The sequence below is a fragment of the Manacus vitellinus genome, unplaced genomic scaffold (assembly GCF_001715985.3).
Source record: "Manacus vitellinus isolate BGI_N305 unplaced genomic scaffold, ASM171598v3 scaffold_46_pilon, whole genome shotgun sequence".
Classification (NCBI taxonomy): domain Eukaryota; kingdom Metazoa; phylum Chordata; class Aves; order Passeriformes; family Pipridae; genus Manacus; species Manacus vitellinus.
Genome location: NW_021940578.1, coordinates 4,485,186 through 4,507,380, shown reverse-complemented (window position 1 = coordinate 4,507,380; position 22,195 = coordinate 4,485,186). Strand labels below are relative to the sequence as shown.

At 47.4% G+C, this 22,195-nt stretch overlaps 1 long non-coding RNA gene across 1 annotated transcript; it reads right to left on the bottom strand.

Moving 5' to 3' along the window:
• Positions 1–15,441: 15,441 nt before the first annotated feature.
• On the bottom strand, positions 15,442–18,451 carry LOC108640856. Its single transcript, XR_001921549.1, has 2 exons — positions 18,049–18,451; positions 15,442–16,472 (listed from the first exon to the last, which is right to left on the bottom strand). It is a non-coding gene; the product is annotated as an uncharacterized LOC108640856 (long non-coding RNA).
• Between the last annotated feature and the right edge of the window lie 3,744 nt (positions 18,452–22,195).

Genomic DNA, 22,195 nt, shown 5'->3' with positions numbered 1-22,195 from the left:
GAAAAAAAACCCCAACCCCAAAAAAAACAACAACTCTGTGCTCATGCTGCGCGGCAACTTCCGTCAGCGGATTTCGGAGCAGCTTGGCAAACATTAATGAGCTCAGGCTCACAATGCCCCTGTGTAGGAGGGAAGGGCTGTCATCTCTATTTCACAGCTGGGGAAACTGAGGTGTGGGGAAGCTCAAAGATTTTGCCTGGGCAGTGTGTCTCAATTCTGCCCTGACCTGGGTTGACTTTTTGGTGCTTTGACCTCCTCAGGTTGATTCTGGTCTTGCCTCCCCCCTGCTCCTCTATATTCTGACTGCAATCCTTCCTGTCAGTCAGTCTGGTGGCTGTGCAAGCTGTGATTACAGAAATAACACCCTCCCATCTTCCCTGTGTTATCCCACTCACAGTCATTCCTGGGAAGACCTATTCATTGAACCACATGACTGTTTCTTTTTTTTGTTAGAAAAGCACTTGTAACCACTGCTGCCAGAGAGAGGCAACTTCAGGTCTGCATCAGAGCATCACAACAGCCCTGTTATGTCCATGTTGCACATTGCTTTCTTTACATTGCCTTTTTTCCTCTTATTTTCTGCTTGTGAGGCCCATGCAGGAGAACTAAACTTTGACAGACTGTCTCGCATTTAGCACTAGTTCTGGTAGAGCCATTCAGTGCAGGGGCAGTATTGAATTGTTCCCTCTGGCTTTGGAAATACCACCTGTGCAATGTTTTCAGCTCACCTGAAGTTCAGTCCAAAGAAAACTGAAAGAACTGTTAGCGTTTGCACGGGTTTTGGGTCATAATCCAAACCACACACTGAAAGATTTCAACACTTTTGAGTAAGAATCTTCCCTGCCCTTCTCCTCAATTCACAGGGCTTCACACCACCAGTAATTCCCAGCTTCTTCAGTGTTCTGCAAAACAGAGAACAAAAATTCCAACAGAGGAAATGCAATTGCAGTGCAATTTCCTCTCCATGGGATGCTTTTGGGCTGTTCTATCAGCTGCCACCCACAGTTCTGCATAAGACTGAAATCATGAGTCATGACATGGACCAAGAAGTGGAATTCTGATTAAAGACGCGGTGCTGAGATACAGCACTGGCTCCAGACAGAGATGCAGACACACAACACAAGTCCTGGCTATGAATTAAGAGCTGATAACACCACATATGAAATGTGGGTGTCCTTCAAAAATCCATGTATGGCCCAGAAGAGCAGCAATGAATTGCACTGGTTACAGAGCAGGTAATTTTCATAATTTTTTCCACTTGTTTTAGCCTGGATTTAGACCCTTTGACTGTCTCTCTGCATGAACAATTATTGGTCCATTGCAAATGAGTCAAACAAAGAGGAAGATGTTCCTAAGTCACTAAGTTCTGGCAGGTTTCATTGAAATTACACCTGGTCAAGGGCAGAGATCCTCTTTGTGTTAGTCTCTACTAGACATGCTTGCCTTGTGAGTTCAGTCCTCAAGAATTCAGATTTTACCTCCAATACAGGAGAGCAACACCTTATCAGGCATGAGGGATTCCTCCCACAACCATACATACACAAGTAAAGGAATAAATCAGATGGATCACAGCATCCTTCTAGTCCACCTTGTATTATTTCCTCAAACATCTGTTACAGACCACTGTCAAAGAAAGATAATTGCTAGAAAAATGGTCTGACTCAGTGTGGTGTTCTTCATGAATCCTGGGGCAGGAAGAAAATACAAATTAGCTTTGTGCCTTCCTGCCCTTCAGAGGGGGAAACTCTGCATTGTCCCTGTCTTGCTGTAAGTGGAAACAGGCTGCTCATGGAAAGAAAGTCTGTTCTGGGATGAAAACATCTGGCTCAGCTCAGTTTTATCCAGCCCAGGCTGGGATTTGCACCAGTTGTTATCTGAATCTTCTGAGCGCTTGTTTCTATTCTGCCAAGCCTAGCACCAAGCTTTTATTCATACTGGGATGTTATTCCCAGTGTGTACATCCAGGCACCAAGCTTTTATTCATACTGGGATGTTATTCCCAGTGTGTACATCCAGGCACCAAGCTTTTATTCATACTGGGATGTTATTCCCAGTGTGTACATCCAGGCACCAAGCTTTTATTCATACTGGGATGTTATTCCCAGTGTGCACATCCAGGCAGTGCTGGGGCAGATGTGGTTGTTTGCAATGACAGCTCTGTCTCACCATCAGTAAGGTCAAGGCCAAACTGCAACACATCCATCTCTACCTAAATACATGTGGTCCAGAGAAGCCCATGTCAGCCCTGGGTACAAAGGATTTGAAGGAGAGGATGCCTGTCTTTAGACTGAGCTTTTGCCTTAGCTCCTTAGAGCCAGGCAAAATATTTTAACCTTACATGCCCTGAATATTAGGGGTCAACTCTGCCCCAGGCAGATGGGACTGAGAAGTGATGATGCTACTTGCATCCAGTGGCTCCTTGGATTACTCTTTGCTTCCTAGTGGCATGGAATTGGCCAGGATTTATTTTCCACTGACAGAGGAAATGTCTGTGATGATTTTTTCCCTGTACAGCCAGTTTGGTATGTGTGAGACAAGTCAGGTCACAAGTCAGCCAGAGCAGGATGTTTGCAAAAGACACAGACCCCAAAGAATTTGCCTGCTTTGCTTGTGACTGTAAAGGGTACATGATTCAACATGTTACAGGCCTATGACCCAAGGCACTACCTCGGGAGATTTTGAATGCAATGCTGCTCTCCTTCAGTCTAGTATAAAGCTGTTGATTCCTTCCTGGTGATTACAGAAACACAACTGACTCCTTTTTGGTATGGATAAATCCCCAGGGAAGTGAGCAGAATGATGGGGAGAATCAGCAGAGTTCAAATCCCTACGTTTGCTCCTTGCTCCTTTCTGCCAGGTTAAGATTGCTGGATGTACAAATGATTCCTGCACAGAGCTGGTGGCCAAATGCCACCCAAGCTAAGCATCAGAGGCAGAAAAATCAGCTTTGCTTAGAAAGAGAAGGACAAGCATGGAAAATCCCCCTAATTATTGTGACTTGCAGCCAAAAGCACTTGAAAGCAGAATAGTTCATGCTCGTTAAGTAGACTTCGTAGGTTGAAAATGTCGTGTTTAATTAGCAAATCATTTTCTTAAGGTCACACAGACAAACTGGTAAAAGGTACAACATACAGCCACAGCAAGAGCTGTGTGTCAGGGCTGCTGGAAGGAAGCTGAATGTGCAGGAACCTCAGTGGAGATGTGATGTCTTGGGAGCCCTGTTATTTCTTATCCACTGGTCTGATTTAAAGTACTGGCAGAAATTAGTGTGATGGACGACACTGGCTTCAGTAATCTCTTATGCTCAGCTATCCCCAGGTCTAAGAGAGAGCGTGAGGTGTGATGTGTGAGCAGATTGTGCCTTGGACTGGAGCACACATTGTCCATCAGGAATGAGCCTGGCCATGTGCACCAGGCAGAGTGTCCGAGCCCACTCCCCCAAGCCAAGGGGCTGCCCGAAATCTGGGCTTTACCACATGAAGGTATTTCTGAAGGGAACAAATCCAACTGCAGGGTATGTCTGTCTGCTGACATCAGTGGCTTGCTATCACAGATGGAACTGATCCTCAGACAGCTTCATCTGAGCGTTTCCAAAGTCATGTATCCCAACAGTTGGATTCACTCTTCTTGCTGCTCTCCTCCCTTCGTTTTGTTCTCCCTTGTGCCTCTTTCCCGCTCCATACTCTTCCTCCCTGTGCAGATCCCTGGCCCTGCACTCCTCTGCCCCCCTCCTTCTCCCACCACATGTGGAGAGGATGACATGCTCCTGCAGGCACCTCAAAGGCCCGTGTCTGCACTGGGAGCAGAACAGCTTCCTGAGGGAGAGGGGCCAGACAGCACAGCAGTTCCCTCCTCCTGCTCTGGCTCTGCTTCAGAGGGCCGGGGCAGACAGCCCCGCGCGAGCCGAGCTGCCCACATGGCTCTGTGGAGAAGCAGGGAACGGGCTGGAACTAATCAGGATTACACCACAATTAAATAGAAGACAGAGAGAGAGTGCCCTGTGTAAGGGAAAGAATGGCCATGAGGTCCCTGAGGCCCTGATCTGCACAGAGAAATACTGCTATAATATCACAGTGCTCTTTATCCCCAGGCACTGCACGTGTTTTCACTAGGACTGTTAATGCTGCCCTCTGTATATCTCAAGTAGAAAAAAAATAGAGTTTTCTACGTGCAGGGTAAGAACTAATATGGTTTTTCAGGGCCTTGTTAATAGTTTAGATTAATTGTTTATGTCCTGCTTCTAGTTCCACTTTACTGCAGACTTCCCAAACTGTTCTGGATTACTTGCTGTGCTCAGATCTCAGGAGACCTGTGAGCAGTTGTTAGCCATGTGTATACTGCTGGCCCATCTTACACACTCCACCTATTCAGTAGTGGCCAAAATATGCCCTGCAGCTGGTCTGCCTCACTTTCTGTGCTCTGGCTGCTTACAATTTATTTTCTGTAGTAGAGACAATTGTATTTATTTTCTTGTTTGGTTCACATGCAGCCAGTTCCAGAGAAACGATCCAAAGAAACACAATTTGGTATAATGGTATTTACTAAATATGCACATTTCATGCCTGATTTTATACATCCTGCTAGTTTATGGAGTGCTCCCTAGCACAGGACATCAGGCCAATAGAAAGCTTCCCAACTTTTAAAAAAAATACCTCCTCATTGCTCTAAGCCACAACAAAGCACAGGCACTTGTATTCTCTTTCATTGAAGCATAGTTCTTTCATTCACCTGCATCACAAAAGGGACTGGGAATGTTTGTGTATAGTAGAACAACACAGAAAAGAGATTGCTGTGCAGGGCGTGGGGAATTATTTCAGTTTCTCTTCTGCCAGAAATATTTCATCTGGGTGGAAAGCAGAATAACACTTCTGTGTGAAAGCTATTGGCCACCTATACAGGCAAAGCCCAAGTGGCACCTTTCTTTATGTTATATAAAGTCTTTAAATCCTCCCCATGCCTCAGAGTAAAGGGCTGAAGGGAGCAATGTTTTCTGATATATTTCTTTTAAAACTCGTCCAAAGTACACTTTTTTTTTTAATAATGTCATGCTTACATATCTTACATTTTATTGGAGGAACTCCTTTTCTGAATGTCAGCCACCTGAGCCCAGCAGAAACATGAGCTCTGGCTTTGGGATGACCCTGGGGGTCTGAGAGCTGTCTGCTGTCAGGTGCTGCTGCAGATGAGCAGCCACAGGGCCGGGGGAGTTTCCAGTAAAGGCAGTTTCAGTCTCTCACATATGAGCTCCAGACAGACTAACCACAACCACAGGCTATGGCAACTGTGGCAGCAGCGGAGAGGAAGCAAGGAACATCTGGCCTTTGACTTCCTTTAAAGAGATTTGGGGGTAGGTGGTTCTCATTTCCCCCTCCCCTCTCTGTTGGCTCTCAGGGCTGCTCTGTGGGACTCAGAGACAGAAACCACACACCTCGTGGTGCCAGACCAGACAGACACCAGGGTCAGCCCAACCTCTGCTGTGCCTTCATGAGGATGTGGCTGAAAAAGGGAGGGCTGCCTTCTGCCATGACCATCTTTACACAGCCTTTCTCCTTCTGTCCATTCATGGAGGTAATTTCTGCAGTTTCCATCTCACCCTGCTCCCCCAGTTGAACACACCCACACCTGAGGACACAAAACCAGCTCCATTCACAAGATACATCTTGGGCAATTAGCAATTTGCTGGGCAGGATGTCACCTAGCCAAATAAGCCTCTTTGTCTGCATTTTTTTTGTTTTTTCTTCCTAGCTGATAGAGCTGTGGTTTGCTTAATTATTAGTATATTTTTTTTCCTCCCTTTTATTCTAAGGAAAAGTGTTGGAAGTACAGGGTCCTTTAGAAAGAATGAAATGTAGCAAACACATTAGGAACAGGGATCAGCAGAGGCTGAATTAGGCAAGCCCACTAGAAGTGACATTTAACTTTCCTGGTAGTGCTCAGGAGCAGAACCCTAAGGATGTCTTTATCACTGTCTCTTACAGAAGTAGGGAAACTGAGGCAGGAATCAGTGAATTGACTCATTGAATGGCAATCAAAAGGCCAGTGTAATGTTAGGAATTGAGCCACAGTGTCTTGAATTCCACTCCAGAGGTCTCTTCACAGGGACATGGTGCTCCTGGGTTTGGGAGTTGCCTGGTTTCTGTGTTACTCTGTCTGCACAGGAAGCAGTTTACTTAAGACATGAATAAACATGAATAGTGCTCAGAGTTGATTTTTTTTTTCACCCTGTTTTCTTTTTAAAGGACAGTCTCCCAAAATAAATGTTCCCTTGAGTCAGTTCAAGTTCTGCTAGGAAGAGTTTCCACAGAGTAAAGACCTTTACCATTGGAAGTGGACAAATGGGTGAGTCAAAATTTTTTAAAAAAACTAGCCCATGATCATATAACTTGCTATATTAGGAATTTGTGTAATTGAGTCTTCTGCTCAGTAACTTCTGAGAATAGCCAGTATAGATACTTCAGGGAAAAACAACCCTGCCCTCCCTTTCACCTGCCCCTGGGTGTCTATAAAAGACAATTGTGTAACATTCATTTCTCTGTAATTTCAACTGTCTCTTTGGGACCAACAGTGTTACCCTTCCAGCCTTTTCACTGCTACCTAAAAATGGTCTAACTTTAATTTTGGCTTCCCAGCTGAGGTTCCCACGGCCTGTAACAAAGGGCTACTTGACACATATGCAGCACTGCCCTTTCCCCAGTGCCTTCCCTGGTGCCTCTGGCATGTCTTTTCCCCAGGCTTGGGCAGTTTGTCCTGAGCAACTCAGTGCTGTGACTTTCCATCCCTTAAGTGCTTCTCTCTGCTCTGACTCACTAATATGACCTGACTGTAGCTTCTTTATTGCTTAACTTATACTAATTATTGTCACAAGGGCAGCACTGGTCAGGCACCTCCCTGTTGCATCAGAATGCACTTTCTAAACCGTGGTGTCAGGCCAGGAGAGAATCCCAATGACCAGTGTCATCATCAAAGTGAGTGTCTGTATGTCACTCTCTCCTTGCCATGCTGAAGAAAGGAAAGAGAATGGGAACTGGAGAGGAAAACAGTTTGGAGATAAAGGAGTTAATACCTCAAATACCTTTAGGAAGGGAGGAGAGTGTGAGACAGACAAAGGGTGGGAAATGCAGTTTCCTGATGGAAGAACTTTGGCTGACACATTTGCTGTGAGTAACACAGACCTAGTGACCTGTGTCTGATAGCTATTTATAACTGCTATTTATAACAATGATTCCCTTATCATGAGGCCATGGTTGGTGTCTGCACACCAAGCAGGGGGAGAAATCAAGACAGAAGTGATGTTTTTGCAATGAGAATAAGCAAATTGCCAAGAAACCCTCTTCTCTGTGAGTGAGGCCATGGTCCAACACGTAATCAGAATCAGAGAAAGGACTCTTGCTCTGCTCCACATACTGTGTAGATCAAAGGAATTAAATACAAGATGTCAATGGTTCTTCACCAAAGCACATAGATCCATGACACTATCCCTTTTGGGAGGCATTCCCTAACTAGGCTGGGATCAGCAGCTGAGGTGAAAAAGCAGCCAGCAAGTGTCTCACTGGGACATTGCTGCTCTGTTGTGTGTCATGGACACACATGGTTTGAAGTTCACAAGAGCTGCCTAAACAAGACAGATTGCCCACATTGTAGAAAGGTGTTCTTGCTTTACACTGTCATTTGCTGTCTGTTTGTCTCTGGCATCAGATAACTAGCACTGAAAATGGGAAATGTGCAAAGCTTAGATGTAAAATTCCTTTAAAAAAATTATGAGACAAAAGGTAGTTGTGTAAAGCAGAATTAGCTTTTGTGTGCATCTACGTATTTCTCAGCAATCTTTAACAATAGAAAGTGTGTTGGATCTAGTTTCTATGTATCATTTCCTTCCTTCCCAATCCTAAGAATTCCCTAGCAATCTTATCATCATACTGCTAAAGTTGTGCTGCATCACACAATTCCATATCAGCCTTAAATACTGTAATCATGATGTTCCTCCTTGTTCCCGAGCTGCTGTAGTTTGTAGGAAGTCCCTGGCTGTGAAACAAGTGGAAAGTACTCAGACCTGAAAACTACTGCATATCCACATAGGTACTACTTTCCTGTTAGCTATTTTCACCTGTACAGATCCCTTTGTAGTAGTGAAGTTGTGTGAAAGGCCATAGTAAAAGACAGAGGAGTTGCTGGAATCCCATGGAGATTACAATCTAGTTTCACAGATAATGACTAATAGCAGTCCTCTAAAGGAAGACCTCAGCAAGGCCTGTAATTTAACATGCTGATGTTCCTAATGGTTCCCTGAGTAGGACTACCTGTTTCCTACCTTTGTCAACCTGCAGCCATTGTTCTGTGTGATAAATGTACTGATAGCAATGGTTGGTGCTGAGTCTTCCCTGGCCCAGCTGTCAGGACTGTAGCAGAGGTGAGAAATCTTTTACCTGGCAGACATGGTGTGAAATTCAGTGGGAATCTCTATACCCAATATGGTCAGGAAAAAATTGAAGCTTGCATTGAGAAGTTTTTTTGCCTTTTTTTTTTTCTTTCTTTTGACATTTTTATTTCTGTGCTCCACTATTAATTAAATGGTCATGTTAAGAAACTAATGCTTTTACATTAAATAACTTTAAATAGGAATAGCACTTGGCCTAATCTTAAAACTACAGCAAGAGACTGAAGGAAGGAAAGAACCCAGTAAAGCTTTGCCAGCCCAGAGTGGGTGAGAGATGGCTGCAAACCCACCAGGCTTTCTCACTCCCAGGACCAGGCCAGTGCATTTAAGCCTGTTCTCTCCCAGTCCTTGAGCATCTGCTGCTCTGAGAGGGGAAGGTGTTTTTACCATTCAGCCAAGTGCCAGTGCTTGTGTGGCAAGAGAATGACTCAAAAACGCCTGGGAAGCTGTGGTGAGGGTGATGACATCACTGGGCGTCACTACAGCAATCTGCATAAGCTCATTGAAAGATAAATCTTAATAACAAGACAGAACACAGTGATACAGATCTCCAGCAGTAAGCCTGGGGGAGCGTGGAGGCTTTGGGAAGCGATGAAGGGCAAACGTGCATGGACACACCCAGGATCTGGCTCTGATGCTCTTAGGCAAGCCTGGGCCTTTGGGTGTATGGGACCTATCACCTGAGCTGAGGGATTGGTGCCAGGGAGGGGTGGCCCTGCAGGTAGGACGGCTTATTATTCTCCAGGTATGGTGAAAGGACTTCATACAGCCCAGAGAGAGCTGGTTGTGTCACTGCTGTCCCTGGATGGGAATAAGGGAAGCCCAAACACAGCTGCAGAGACAGCTGAAGGGAGGCTGTACAGCTCAGCACAGAGCTCTGGGAAATCTCCCTGAACTTGGCACCAAGGCCTTGCTGCAGCTGCAAGGACTGTCCCCCATCCATCTCCCCACACAAAGGGGCCGTATACTTTTGTCAGCCCTATCATCTTTGAAGCCTTGAAGCCAGCTGCTGTCCTGCTGCTGAGGGGGTGGGAAGGAGCAGTGGGGATACTCAGTTCTTGTGGATTCCAGCTTTGATTAGTGTTTCCTCTGCTCACCGGGAAGGACTGGGAGCAGTGCACACCAGCCATGACCACTGCATGTGCAGGCTTCCTCAGCTTGGTTCACTGTGCTGCCACTTCTTTCTCTGCCTAAATCCAGTTCAAGTGCCTGGGCTGACATAATTTCTCACAGGTCAGACGGGCACAAGCGAGGGGAGAGGCCTTGATGACAAATCATAGAACTGATTGCTGGCAGTGAGGCCTCCCACTAGAAGGCTTCCAAGACCTGCAAGTCACTGGCCTGCGTTGTCTGTCCCTGTCCCTCCAAAGACTAGATTCACTTTATAAAAAAGGCAGCAGATACCTGAAAGCAGAGACCCCTGGCATCCATGTTTCCTTAAAAACCTGCTAGGAAAAAGGTACATTTTCCCAGCGAAAGCACTGGAGGATTCAACTCCTTGACCTTTCTCTGACTTCTAGGATGAGCTAACATTTGGGCAGTATGCTTTCTGCTGGCATAATCCATCTCTGAGTGACAGTGACATCTCTGTGTCCAGGGCTGAGGTTTGTAGGTCAGATGTTTGCCCGGTGTGTGGGATTCCCTGGAGAAAGTACCGTGTTCCTGCAGGCTGTTATTAAAGCCAATTATGTCTGTAAAAATTTCTTTCCGGGTGGAAGGTTGAGGTGTTTCATGACATGTAAGTCACACAAAGGACACAGATGGGTATTTATTGCCACAGGAGTCCAACCTCACTCTTCCCCTCCTGCTCCCCCACCATCACCTGCAGAACCGGTTCTCCCCTCCCAGAGGCAGTAACCTAAAACCTTGTGTAGCAAGATGGAGAGAGGAGAGGGAAGAGCAGTCATGTCCAGCTCTTGATGTGACACTCCTTTCCCCCAAGGGCTGAAGGAAGATTTGACATGGAAACTTCCTTCATCCTGTTATCAGTGACTTGATCCCATGGCTCTGCCTGCTGTCTCCGGGCTGTCCCAGGGGTGTTTCAGAGGTCTGGGATGTTAACAGCCTCCAGGCACCACTGAGCCACACTGATAACACACCAGAGAGCCACTGCCTGCTGAGAAGCATAAGCAGTTAAAACCCTGCCTGATTCCTGTATCAGTGCCAAGATGGAATCAAAATCATCTTGTGAGCCTACTCTAGGGGTGCAGTTCCCACAAGGAAACCAGAGAGATGGCTGAAAGCTCAGGCTCCCGGGCCAAAAATTGTACTTCCATCCCATTTCAGCCCAAGAGATCAAAGAGATCCATAGGTATTAACCCTCCACTAAATCAGTTTTATCCATAAACAGGCCAATATTCTGGAACATATCATTCTGTAATTCTTCTGTTTTCTCAGCTAGATCTTTATCTGACCTCGTTAGCTCAGGACAATGTCACCCAAATATTGCTTAACAGTGGGCTGCACCTATGTTGCATAAAATTGAATTAATTACAAGGAGCTGCAGAGGTTGTATATCCAGTAATGCCTTACTGCCTCACACCTGAGCAGCTGCAGGCTCACTGCACTCATGTTCTCTTGTATTCAAGAGGTGGTACAGGTGCTGATTCGTGTTCCTGTCATGACTTAGTCAGTTCTTAGACTTGTGAGAGAGTTACTTCCACTTGGTCGTGCCAAGCTGTCAGTAGAGTTTCACTGTGAATTTTATCTGCTGAATATGGATGGTTTTGCTGTTGTGACAGAATGGAAATTTGCCTACATCTCAGGCAGTGGCTGAGCCATTCAGCTGCTCTTCACTCTCTTCATCGCGTGTGGCAACAGGTAAAATCAAATTTATTCTTGCGTACTGAGAATTCCCAGTGAGATGTGGTCAGTGGAGCTCAGGTTAGACAGTGATCTTGACTGTTGTTGTGTCCCATTCTCAAAACCCCCACTCCCACTGATAGGGCAGCTTCTTCCTATCTCCAATTAGTTGTGATTTCTGCCCTCAGGGCTGTGGTACCTCCGTGGAGCACTTTGATGTATAAATAACGTGGCACCTCATCACTTTTGAATGTTGTTTATACCCCACTGCTGCCACGTCATGTGCCAAGGTTATAAATATGCTACTGCGTCTAGACTGTATCTAAACTTGGCTTTGGGCACCCAGATTCATGAGAGTAGTGGTTTCATCTATTAGCACAAAGGGGGTGCCCCAAAGTGTTTGATCAGGGGTCCAGAGGAGGCTTGGCAAGAGACTGCTCTCCTCCTGCCATGCCAGAGCAGCACTGGCCCCACCTTCCAAGGGGGCCTTGGAAACTCTCTTCCTCCCCTGCTCCAAAGCTACTGGGCACCCAGCCCAAAGGAAATACCTGACCTTATCCTTTCCTGATGTGCTTCAATGCACCATTGAGTGCAAGAGGTCCGAAACATCACAGACTCACCTTCACCAGCCCAGACAGATCCAAGCTGAGGCTGGGCTGGGGCTGGCAAGGCAGGCTGAGATACCAGAGGGGTGGCAAATGGCTGTAAGACTGAGCTGGGTAGGAAGAATAAACAAGCATGAGCTGCTTGTTAAAGCCATGGTGATAGAGCTGCAGCAGGAACCTCAGCTAGTAAATACAGAGTCACAAGCAAAGTTGATGTATTTTCCCATGCAACATGAGAGTAATAATATGTATTTTGACTAAGGACAGTGAACGACTTCGGGCCAGATTATCTGTAGCTATGTAAGGGAGACTGTGTGAACTCCTTCCCACTCCTGGGTTTTGTTTGGAGGCTGAGAACACTCTTGGCATATCGTGGGGCTGTTCCATGATGGACGACTGACAGAACCAGGGATCACATCTCACATCGAGCACTGGCTGTAAATACATTTTGGGCCAACACTGGTGAAATCTCACTGGACTGTAACCTTAGTCAGCAGCATGTGAGAGCCTCCATGAGTCCTTAAGCTGCCTAATTGCTGTACAGCATTGCTCCTCTCTGACAAAGGCCACAGCATTCCCTGAAGGAGTGGGGAATTGGGACAGACTTGCTGTGGCTCGACTGTGAATGTAGAACATCTCACTGTGGTTGTGGCATGCAGGCAGGCAGGGCTGCAAACTGCAGGGAGCACAGAGCTGCCAGTCAGTCCCTGAGGAGTCCCTGATGATTTATGGGATGCAGCTAACTTCTACAGGCCTTGGAAAGGTAAACCTGTGGTCATGATATACCAAGCAGCAACACTGCCAGAACTGTGTTTGGCCTGGGAGATGAGCTCATTTGATACAAAGGCTGTAGAAAAGGGACACCAGACTTGATATGACCCCTTTACCCAGATGACATTCCCCGTGACTTCAGTGAGTGAGTTGCCTGAATTATTAATCCCGTATTAGCAGTCTGGGATTGCTGAGTGCCTGCCACAGCCTTCATTCCAGCTGCTTAACCCCTTGCAGGGACTGAAAGGCTCCGTGTGTTGAGTTCTTGTATCCAGCTCAGGCAGTGGCTCCGGAGGACAGAGTGTGTACTGCAGGATTATCTGTTTGGCTGTAGGTTTTCCCAGTGTGTGTCCTTTCCCAGAGGATACATCCCAGGGCCTGCCTTTGCAGGTAGGGGGGAGGTTCCAGAGGGGGTGGTGTGAGCTGGGCTGCCTTTGCCTCGTGGCTTTGCACGTGTTTGGAGAAGCTGGAGGGTGTGAGGAGTGGGGGGGATGCTGTGGATTTTGTGTCAGGCACTGTGTGCTGAATGAGGTGCCTGCCCAGGAATCTGGCTGGGGATGTTTCTCCTCCAAGCTCTCCAATATTCTGGGATGTCCTGGGGAGGCTGCAAAGCTCATTTCCTCAGCGCCTGGCACTCAGTCTGCTTCCCAGCTCTCCAGCAGCCATGTGAAGCTGCAGGGAGGCCATGAGGTGAGGCATGTTTGAGCTGTTACCTGGGCAACAGCTAAACACTGACTTCAGATAATAATTGTAAAATAACTTAACATCAGGGTGATGAGGCAGGGGGAGAGGGGGGCTGCCACTGCCCGTGGTCCCAGGGAGCCCCATAAAATCCTCATGAAACGCTACTTGTGCAAGCCAAGTTGGCTGAAGCCCAACCTGTGCTCAGAGTTCTTGACAAACTGTACCCAGGCAGAGGCTGTGGTGTCCTGATCCTTTCAGGTGGCCTCCTGCACCATCACATCCAGTCACCTGCTACTGCCTGCCACCCCTCTGTGTTGCCTTTGGCTTTGATGAGGCTCTGGATGACTCCATGAAACACATCCAAGGGGAAAGATTTACACAGAGACTGTTTCTCAAGGATCCCTGAGGCAGTACCTCTTGGCACACTCCTCAGAGTCTCTGAGCAGCAATCTGGCTCTCCTGCACCAAAGAAATTGCTGGACTTTAGTCAGTGAGAGGTTACTTTTGTGGTTCATCTTTGAAAATAACAAAAGCAAAGGAAAGGAAGAGCACTAGGGCAGGTTACAACTCAGCCAGTGTTGGACCAGTGCTGGGGCTGGGTATGTGGGTATGTGTGTGAGTAGCTGGGCAGAGAATGACCTTGTTCTGCGTTGAATTAGCCTTGGTACTGTGAGCATGGCTCAGCCAGGACTTGCATCTTGCTGTGCTGGGATTGAAGTTTGGCTTGGGAAGCAGAAGGCTGACCCTGGGTTTTTAGATGCCTCAGAAACGGGAGGAAGGGAGGAAAGAGCAGCTGTCTGTGGAGAAAGTGGCAGCCTTTCCTCCTTGTGTTCTCTGCCTGTGCCCCTGAATAAGAGGAACCAAGATTTTCTGCAGCTCTGCCCTCTATGCCCAAGTGACAGTCTGTGGTCAGCTCATGTACAGTTCATCAGGTGCAGAGAACATGTGAGGTACTGCAGGGATGGTTGCTGCAGTTTGCCCTGCCTGGCTGGATTGCATTTTCCAAGGATGTTATGCACGAGCTGAACAACAAAACCGAGGCAGAGGTGACCCAGTCTGGTCACCCCCCCAGCACACTGAGGATCCAGGGCCAGGACAAGGTTCTTCTGGCACAGCAGCGATGCCCAGACGAACCAAGGGGGTTTGCACAGTGTGTAAAGCATGACACAAACTTGCACCTAAGCACTCAGCCACTCTGCATCATGTACATGTGACAGTGCAGGACTTAGTAATTGTTTGCTGCTCCCAGATTTACTGGAAAATGCCTTGACCAGGGCAGGCTGTCTAATAGAGTCACTACAAATGACGAGCACTGTTGTGTCTCTATGGTAAAGCTGGCCCTGGTGAGGACTCGCTTCCTGACAGATGGAGCTGCAGCATTAGGTAGTCATGGGAGGGATGGGGCTGGATTTGACAAGCAGCATGAGGTCACTTTTTCAGTCCCCTTTGGGTGGGATATATCCACAGGCTGCCGTTTGCCTTGAATGCAGTGACTAATTTATTTTTTAAAATCTGCTTATGCTGCTTCCCCTTCCCTCTTAACCCATTCTCATCCCTTACCTTTCCTCATTGTTTCGGTCAGAGATGACAAAGAAGTGTGAACTACATCAAATAATGTCATTTGCTAAGGAGTCACCTGTTTCTCACAGTAGCCAACATACAACAAGCTCACACACTGGCACAACCTACATTCAGCCACTTACCAACTCTCACAGGCGTCTCTACACATCCACAAAATAAAAATAACTCTACTTCTTTTACCAGCCTCATCCCCTTAGACTGTGAACCATGTAGGTCTTGACAATGGGATTAAAACTGCAATGGAATCCTGAGGATTAGACAAAAAGGTATCCCAAGGGCAGTGGCATTTAGGGCACATTTCAGCACAGCTGTGAGAAGAGCTGGTGAACCAACAAGTCTGAAGTGCCCACAGCACAAAGACATCACCTGGCTCCAGGTTTCATTTCCCATGAGCCACAATAAATGGCACAGTAAGAGAAGGGGTGGGCTGGCCACTGACCACAGGCCAGTAGATAGATTTGTGCTGGGACTGCAGAGAGCCTGGATCTGTCCTGCTCTGCCTCTCCTGCATGTGGTGAAGTAAAGAGCAAGAGAAGGAGAAAGGAAATTAACACAACAGAGGACTTGACATAAAAGTGTTTTATATCATCTCCTATAAACCAACCCATAAATCCCTGCCCTCCTGCTCCACCCCTCACATGTTTTTAATTTTGCTGGCTGGCTGAAAAGCAGAGAAGTGGAGGGTACAAAGCACATATTCTTGGTGGGAGAGGCTCCCCCATTCCCTACACGCTTCCTACTCACACCTTGTCCCTGTGCCTACAGCACGGCACTCTCTTCTCCTGAGGAATCCCAGCATGGAGGAATTCAGCATCTGTCTGCCATTTGCATGACTCTAATTCCTCCCACTTGGGAGGAATCTCTGCCCCTCCACCAGCACCCTCTGCCCAGTGCAGGGAAAGGCACTGGCTTGGGCAGAACTTCTCAGCCACCAGCACAACCCCCCAGGTAACTGGAACACAGAGTCGAGCCAAAATGACAAAGTTCCTTTAGACTGTCACTAGGACACCCTTCAGGAGGAAGCACATTCCAGGCTGGTGGCCCCAGCAGAGCAAGAGCTCCGAAGTCTTGCATGCACAACACACACCAGTGCAACCCCTGACAGGCAGTGTAGAGTCCCATCTCACCGAGTCCTGGCTGCCAGGGAATGAACAGCTCACCCGGGGCCACAGCTCCAAACAGCCTGGGTGGGTGTCTCTGGGTGGGCTGGATGGCAGTGAGGAAGCTCTGGCATCGGTGACACGGAGGCAGCTCTTCAGCATCGGGGGAAAGGGAAAGGGCCGAGCTTTGAAAGATCCTCCTGTCCAGACTTGGTCCCAAAAGAAATCCTGAGATGTTTCAGAGCATTGCAGGTTATTCTGGAGTTCTTGGGGAAAGCGGGTGAGGAGTTTTCTAGAAGGATCTGGTGACCGACAGCTTCAAATTTATAGAAAAAGAGGCAGGGCCCATAAAACTGCAACAATAGGACACAGAGTCCTTGAGGGTTTATTGCTGTATTGCAAAGAGCCATGTTGGCTCACTGTTCCTGTATCCAGATTGTAACGTTGCAGAGCATTTTTAAATGGAAATTCCCATCCACTAAATAAAAAACAAACCTAAGAAAAAAATACGTTCAAATTGTAGCAATTACTGCTTTTGTTCCCATAAAACTTAATCCAAGTCTTGGGCTGTTAGACCAAATCTTTTTAAAGCCATGCTGGACAGAAGATTAACTGAGATAAATCTGAAGGTCACCCAGAGCTTTCATGTTGTAGTTAGAGTGGTAATTTCAGGGGGTCTGTGCACAGACTTCATGGCACAATCACCATGTCAGGGATGAGGTAAAGAAAGTAGTCCTGGAATAACCCAAAGAACCTTGTACAGTAAGACATAGAAAATGCTTGGTTACAACCTTGTTACTTAATTCTGGAGTGAGGACAGCAAAGATCAAGACACGGGAAAGGTTGGAAAGGATTGTTTAAAGCTCAGCTAATGATAATAAAAAAGCACATGTGGAAGGTAATAAAACTGATGGGATGGGCAGCCATTTTACTGAGCACTTTATGCTGATGTTAGCTAATAAAACAGCAGAGCATTTGTAACTGAGCTTGTCTCCTGTGCATTCCACCCTCACTTAGATTATTTAATTCCTCTTTAAAAAAACCCACTCCTTATTTTTAAGGGAAAGATTAAATCAAGTGATGATGTGCAAATCCAGGGAGGTGAGAGGTATTGTTAAGATGAAGGATATTTCATGGCATTCTTGCAGGTATTTTTTAGTTAAACTGCAGAGAAGCAGAAACACAGGAAACAAAGATATTCAGAGCACTGTCACACTGAAAATTTTCTTCACCATGTTTCTGCTATAATTCCAGTTGAGGGATGACAAGAGCATGTAGGCGGTGCAGGTTGTCACCATGATTTTAGGGTTTGAATTGGAAGCAACTCTATTCTGCTGTGTAACAACACACTGTTCACTTGCATTATACATTGTCTTTAGACCTCAGCAAGGACCAATGTCCCTCATGGCTTGTCCAGTTCTGACAGTTTGATTTGGGAGGAAGGGAAAGAGGTGTTGTGGGCAGGTGCAGGGTATGGTTAGTGACTCTCATGCTTTGCTGTGCTGCATCTGGAACATTCTCAGACTGGCGTGTTGCCCTGGGAGGGTGGGAACCACCAAACTGGACCCTGCACCTTTTAAGTTCCCCACCCAGCCCACTCCCCATTCACAAGATGTTTGATCCCTGAGCTCACTCCTGAATAGGGTCCAGGTAGCTCCTTCATGCTTCAGCTGCTCATCCTGGAGCCCTGGATCACAGACTCTCTTCCCATATGTTTCCTATTAATCCCAGCCTTGCCCACAGAGAAGGCTATGAGGATGGAGGGAAGGGGGTTCACAGAGAGGGATGCTGCTATTTTTTCCCATTGATCCCCTTTTCATTCTCCAGAAATCATGATTATTTCTGACTATATTTGTCTATATACCCTATATTTGGCTATTTAGGCTACATTTTTACTGAACTGCCAAGGCTGGAATAGCTCTGCTCACCCACTGCACTTCAATAATGCTGGTTCTTGGAAAAAGGCTCTCATGGGCTCCTGGTATTCCCCACAGACCTCTGGAAGCTTCATGTATCCTTCGGAGGGAAAGCTATTGAGATATCTCAGCACTGTGCTACAGGTCATCCTTACCACAGTGTGAAGCCACCAGTATTTTCTGATGTTTCCAGCAGAACCAGAGCTGGCCTTCCCACGGTCAGTGGTGGTGGCTCTCTGAGTCAGCAGGGATCCAGGTTGTCCACAGGCCAGTTCTGAACAGCCTCCCAGTAACCAAGGGCTCTCAGGGCTCTCAGTCACTCGTTCCCACTGATCACACCTCCTGTTCTTCTAGAGAGAAAAAACAAAAGACTGAATTCTTGGCCTTAGTGGCATCCTCTTACCTCAAGCTCCTGAATTCAGTTCCGTGTTAGTGTGGAAAAAATGTCTTTTGCCGGTTACAATTTTACCCACTTTCCCATCCCCTTGAATGCCCGTGTTGTTCCTGTGCTGCCAGGCTGCTGCTCCCCTGGTGGCTCAGCCTGCAGTGGCAGAATGACCAAGCAGCTGCTCCTTGGTGTCTTGGCCCTGGAGGTGGAACTAAACCTATTTTAGCCATGAAAACGTGTTCAGAATCAGAGGCCAAGTCATGTAAGAACCCAAGACTCCATCCAGAACATCCAAGCACAGCTGACTGAGGGAGTACATGTTGTGACAGACAACTGCTGACCTTTGGGCAAGGCAGTCCCTGCCCTGGCCTCATCCCTGCTTGATCATTTTGTGCCCACTGTCTTTGTGCTTCAGCTTTCCACATGGAAAACAGGAGGAGTCAATAATCCCTCACTGCAAAATGAGACAGATAGAAGGAATTCAAATATGCAGGTGCATTTTACAGCCTTTAGGATGCCCATCAAATCACTTGAAATGCTCTCAACAAAATCTTGCTGACAGAATAGCCACGTGATGTGTCTCTTCATTATGTTCTTGGACGCTACGTAGTCTTCACTGTGACTTTGGATAGATACTCTTTTGGACACACACTTCTCCCAAGGATGCTCCTAAAATCTGAGCAATGACCTCAGCCATTCTTAGGGCAGATGAGTGCTGTTGGGATGCTCATCACCACCAGAGAGATTTCTTTGATGGTGTTCCTGGCAGGGATGCACTTTGGAAAGAGTATCAGCCTCCCACGGACATGCACTTAAGCAGGCTTCTAGATTCCTTTCACCAGGTGCTTTGGCTGCTCTAAATTCAAGCCTTCAGTGTTTTCAGGAAAGAAACACAATTCCTCATGCTCCTGCTTGACTGTGTTACTGGTTTTAAAATAGCGGGGTTGCAGGCACCTATCTGCTGTGTTGGACTGTTTTACCAATATTTCACCAATCTGAGGACTTGAGATACATCTGCTACAGGGATGTCAGACCCAGCTCCAGCTGCACCCAGAGGAAAAACAGTAACTGACTGCAGTGGGAGCTGGACTGGGACCTAAAACAGTGAGTGCAGTGGTGCTGCAATGTCTTTCATCTCCAAGATGCTGGGTGAGATCCAGACTAGGCTGGTAATGGTTGGCAAGCTGCCAGCTGCTAATGATGTGGAACAAGCTGGTGAGTCCTTGCTCCACTTTGTAGGAAGCCACCAGACAAAACAAGTCCCAGGAATAGTCGGCTCAACCCTTTCCTGGTCGGGTTCATTCCGTACTGGCAAGAGAGTAATTTAGGAACTTCCCCTGATGTGGCTCCTGTGGTGTCTGATCTGTGGAGGCCACAATGTTTCTGTGCACATTTATCCTCATGAAATTCCCTAGAAACACTCCACGTGCTGTAACAACAGTGTCTGGAACACAGTGTTTTCCCAGATCTGGCCCACTCTCCCGGTGCTTTGATAGGCCCACAGCATGACCACAAAACCTGTGTTCCTCTGGTTCCCCTGCCTGTACCCACATCCCCTGGACAGAATACCTGCACTCTGCAGAGCTACCTCCTCCAGTTCACAGAACTGAAGGGCACCCTGTGGCAGAGGAGCAGACACATCATGGTGTGTGGTACCCCCAGAGCTCAAATTCAATGGATGGCTGAAGCAAGAAAGAGTTTGATTCCCCAACAATATCCCACTGGGCACGTGAAGCAGTCCAGGGACTGGACAATCAATGTTTTCCAAGTTTGAGATCACTACCAGAAAGTTATGATGGGGAAGGAGAAGCACTCCAGAGCAGCCCGTCTGTACAGCTGTTGAGGTGAACAGGTATGAGCAAAAACACCTCCTCATTCCACCTGGTGGGGGAAAATGAAAATCAGGTGATGATGGCCAGGAAGCAGGTAGGAATTTTGCTGTCTGGATCAAGCAAGTGAGGTGCCCAAACAGTGCCAATGGCACTGTGTCCCAGAAAAAGTCATCAATGCCTGAGCTTTTTAGAACTGATCTCCCCTTGGAGATCTATTTGGTGAAGAGGAGCAGGAGCCACAAGACAGAGTATCTTCAGTGTCCAGAGTGGGTGATAGGCATATATAGGCAAAACTGGAGGAGCAGTCAGAGACTGCACAGGAGCTGGTAAAGATCAAACCTTATGCCTAATCCCTCACTGCTCCAAGGTGACTCTGCTCCTAACACTGCTCTTGCAGTGCTCTCTGCTGGGGAACGAGAGGTAGAGGCAGGCAGGGCTGCCTCCAGCCTGGAAGGCAGACAACTCCACAGGCTAAGGAATAATGTGCAAATTTAGCTTATGCATCGCTCCAGTGAGTGTGTCCATCGTCCTCTGGCCCACCCAGGTACAAACCAGGATGTGCCCATGCTCCAGGAATGAGTTTCCAGCAGATGCAGGAGCAGGTGGCACAAATGTCTGGAGCCAGTGGCGTGTTGCTGTTCTGTCGGTGTGACGGTGTTCCCCGGGCAAACAGGCTTCTCCTGCAGCTCGGGGGACATTCAGGCTGCCCAGCCCAGGCACCCAGCTGGAATCCGTGTCACAGACTCCTTAATGAGCTCGGCAAGACAATTAGATTAGTGTCTTCTACTGCTCCCCCTGTGCTGCCCGCCATGGTAGGGAAGGCAAACAGTAAATTCCACTGGGATAACTGCTCGCCTCGTAAATTAGGGAACCATCCACTGTTGATCACCTAGGCAAGTCCTGCTAAGCTCGCGTTGGGTGGTGGAAGAGCGCTTTTGTCACCTCATCAGATGCAAGTTTTAGACGGGAACACACCTTCCTGTGCTGCTCAGGTGCTCCCACCAGAGGGCGCAGCGAACACACCCACTCACAGGTACAGGGGAGAAACCAGGTGGAAAGGAACAGCTTTAACCAAATTATTGGCTAAAAAAACACGGTGTTATGTTATTGTAGAGTCCTCCCCGTTAATCAGCATTCTTTAGGGGAAGTGCTCTACACAAAAAGCCTGTAGCTTTACTTTATTATCATTGTATAAGCTCCCAATAGCTTGGAACTTGTTGTTACACACCCTCAGTGGGGATGAATTGGGATATGTGGTTTCACACCCTACAGCACATACAGAACTAAGCAATAAGTGTTCATAGGTAGACAAAAAGTGTTCACTGGTAGTTTGGACAGTCTTGGACAGATTCTATGATTCTATGATTCTTGCCTGAGGAACCTACCTTAGGTGCTGCACTGTATTAAATTTAACTGAAATCTAGGGACATTTAAATTGCCGTGCTGGGCTGTAGATGTGATGACTGAGGAGTCAGCTCTGTCAGTTCTGCTGCCCACAGTCAGACACCTCCTAAACTGCTTCCATGTGAATTAGGAGAGCTCAAGTACCAGACTTCAGTGGCTGCTGCATCTCTGGCAGCACAAAGGGGCATAAAGGGAGTGATGATGCTTGTGTAGGAGTGGAGTATTTAAAGATGTCACCCTAGACCTGGTAAATCCCACACAAGGCAGGCAGGGACGTGCTGGGTTGCAGTCTGCCCTTATGGCTATTTTCTACTGCTGCCCATCTCTGCTTCTGTATGGGCCACAGGTTGTAGAGTGTACATTGCACTGAAGTTATAAACAGTATCATCTGTCCTGCCTCAGCCTGGAAATAGAGAATGTGGAAATCAGGCCTTACAGCTTTTACTGTAACATGACCTGCCATTCCAGCCAGTGAACCGACTCCAGGGGCTGTGTTCAAGAGAACACAGCTCTGGACACATCCTTCCCCAGGTCTCAGGTCACAGACAGCCCTCCTGGAAACCCTTCCCAGAAATCCGGAGGGTTTTCTGGGAAGCTGCTTGATGAGTGGCTGTCTTGAGCTACGCCTCCCACACACCCCCTGCTTGGGCTGGCACCCAAGACGTGGCCCTGGCTCCC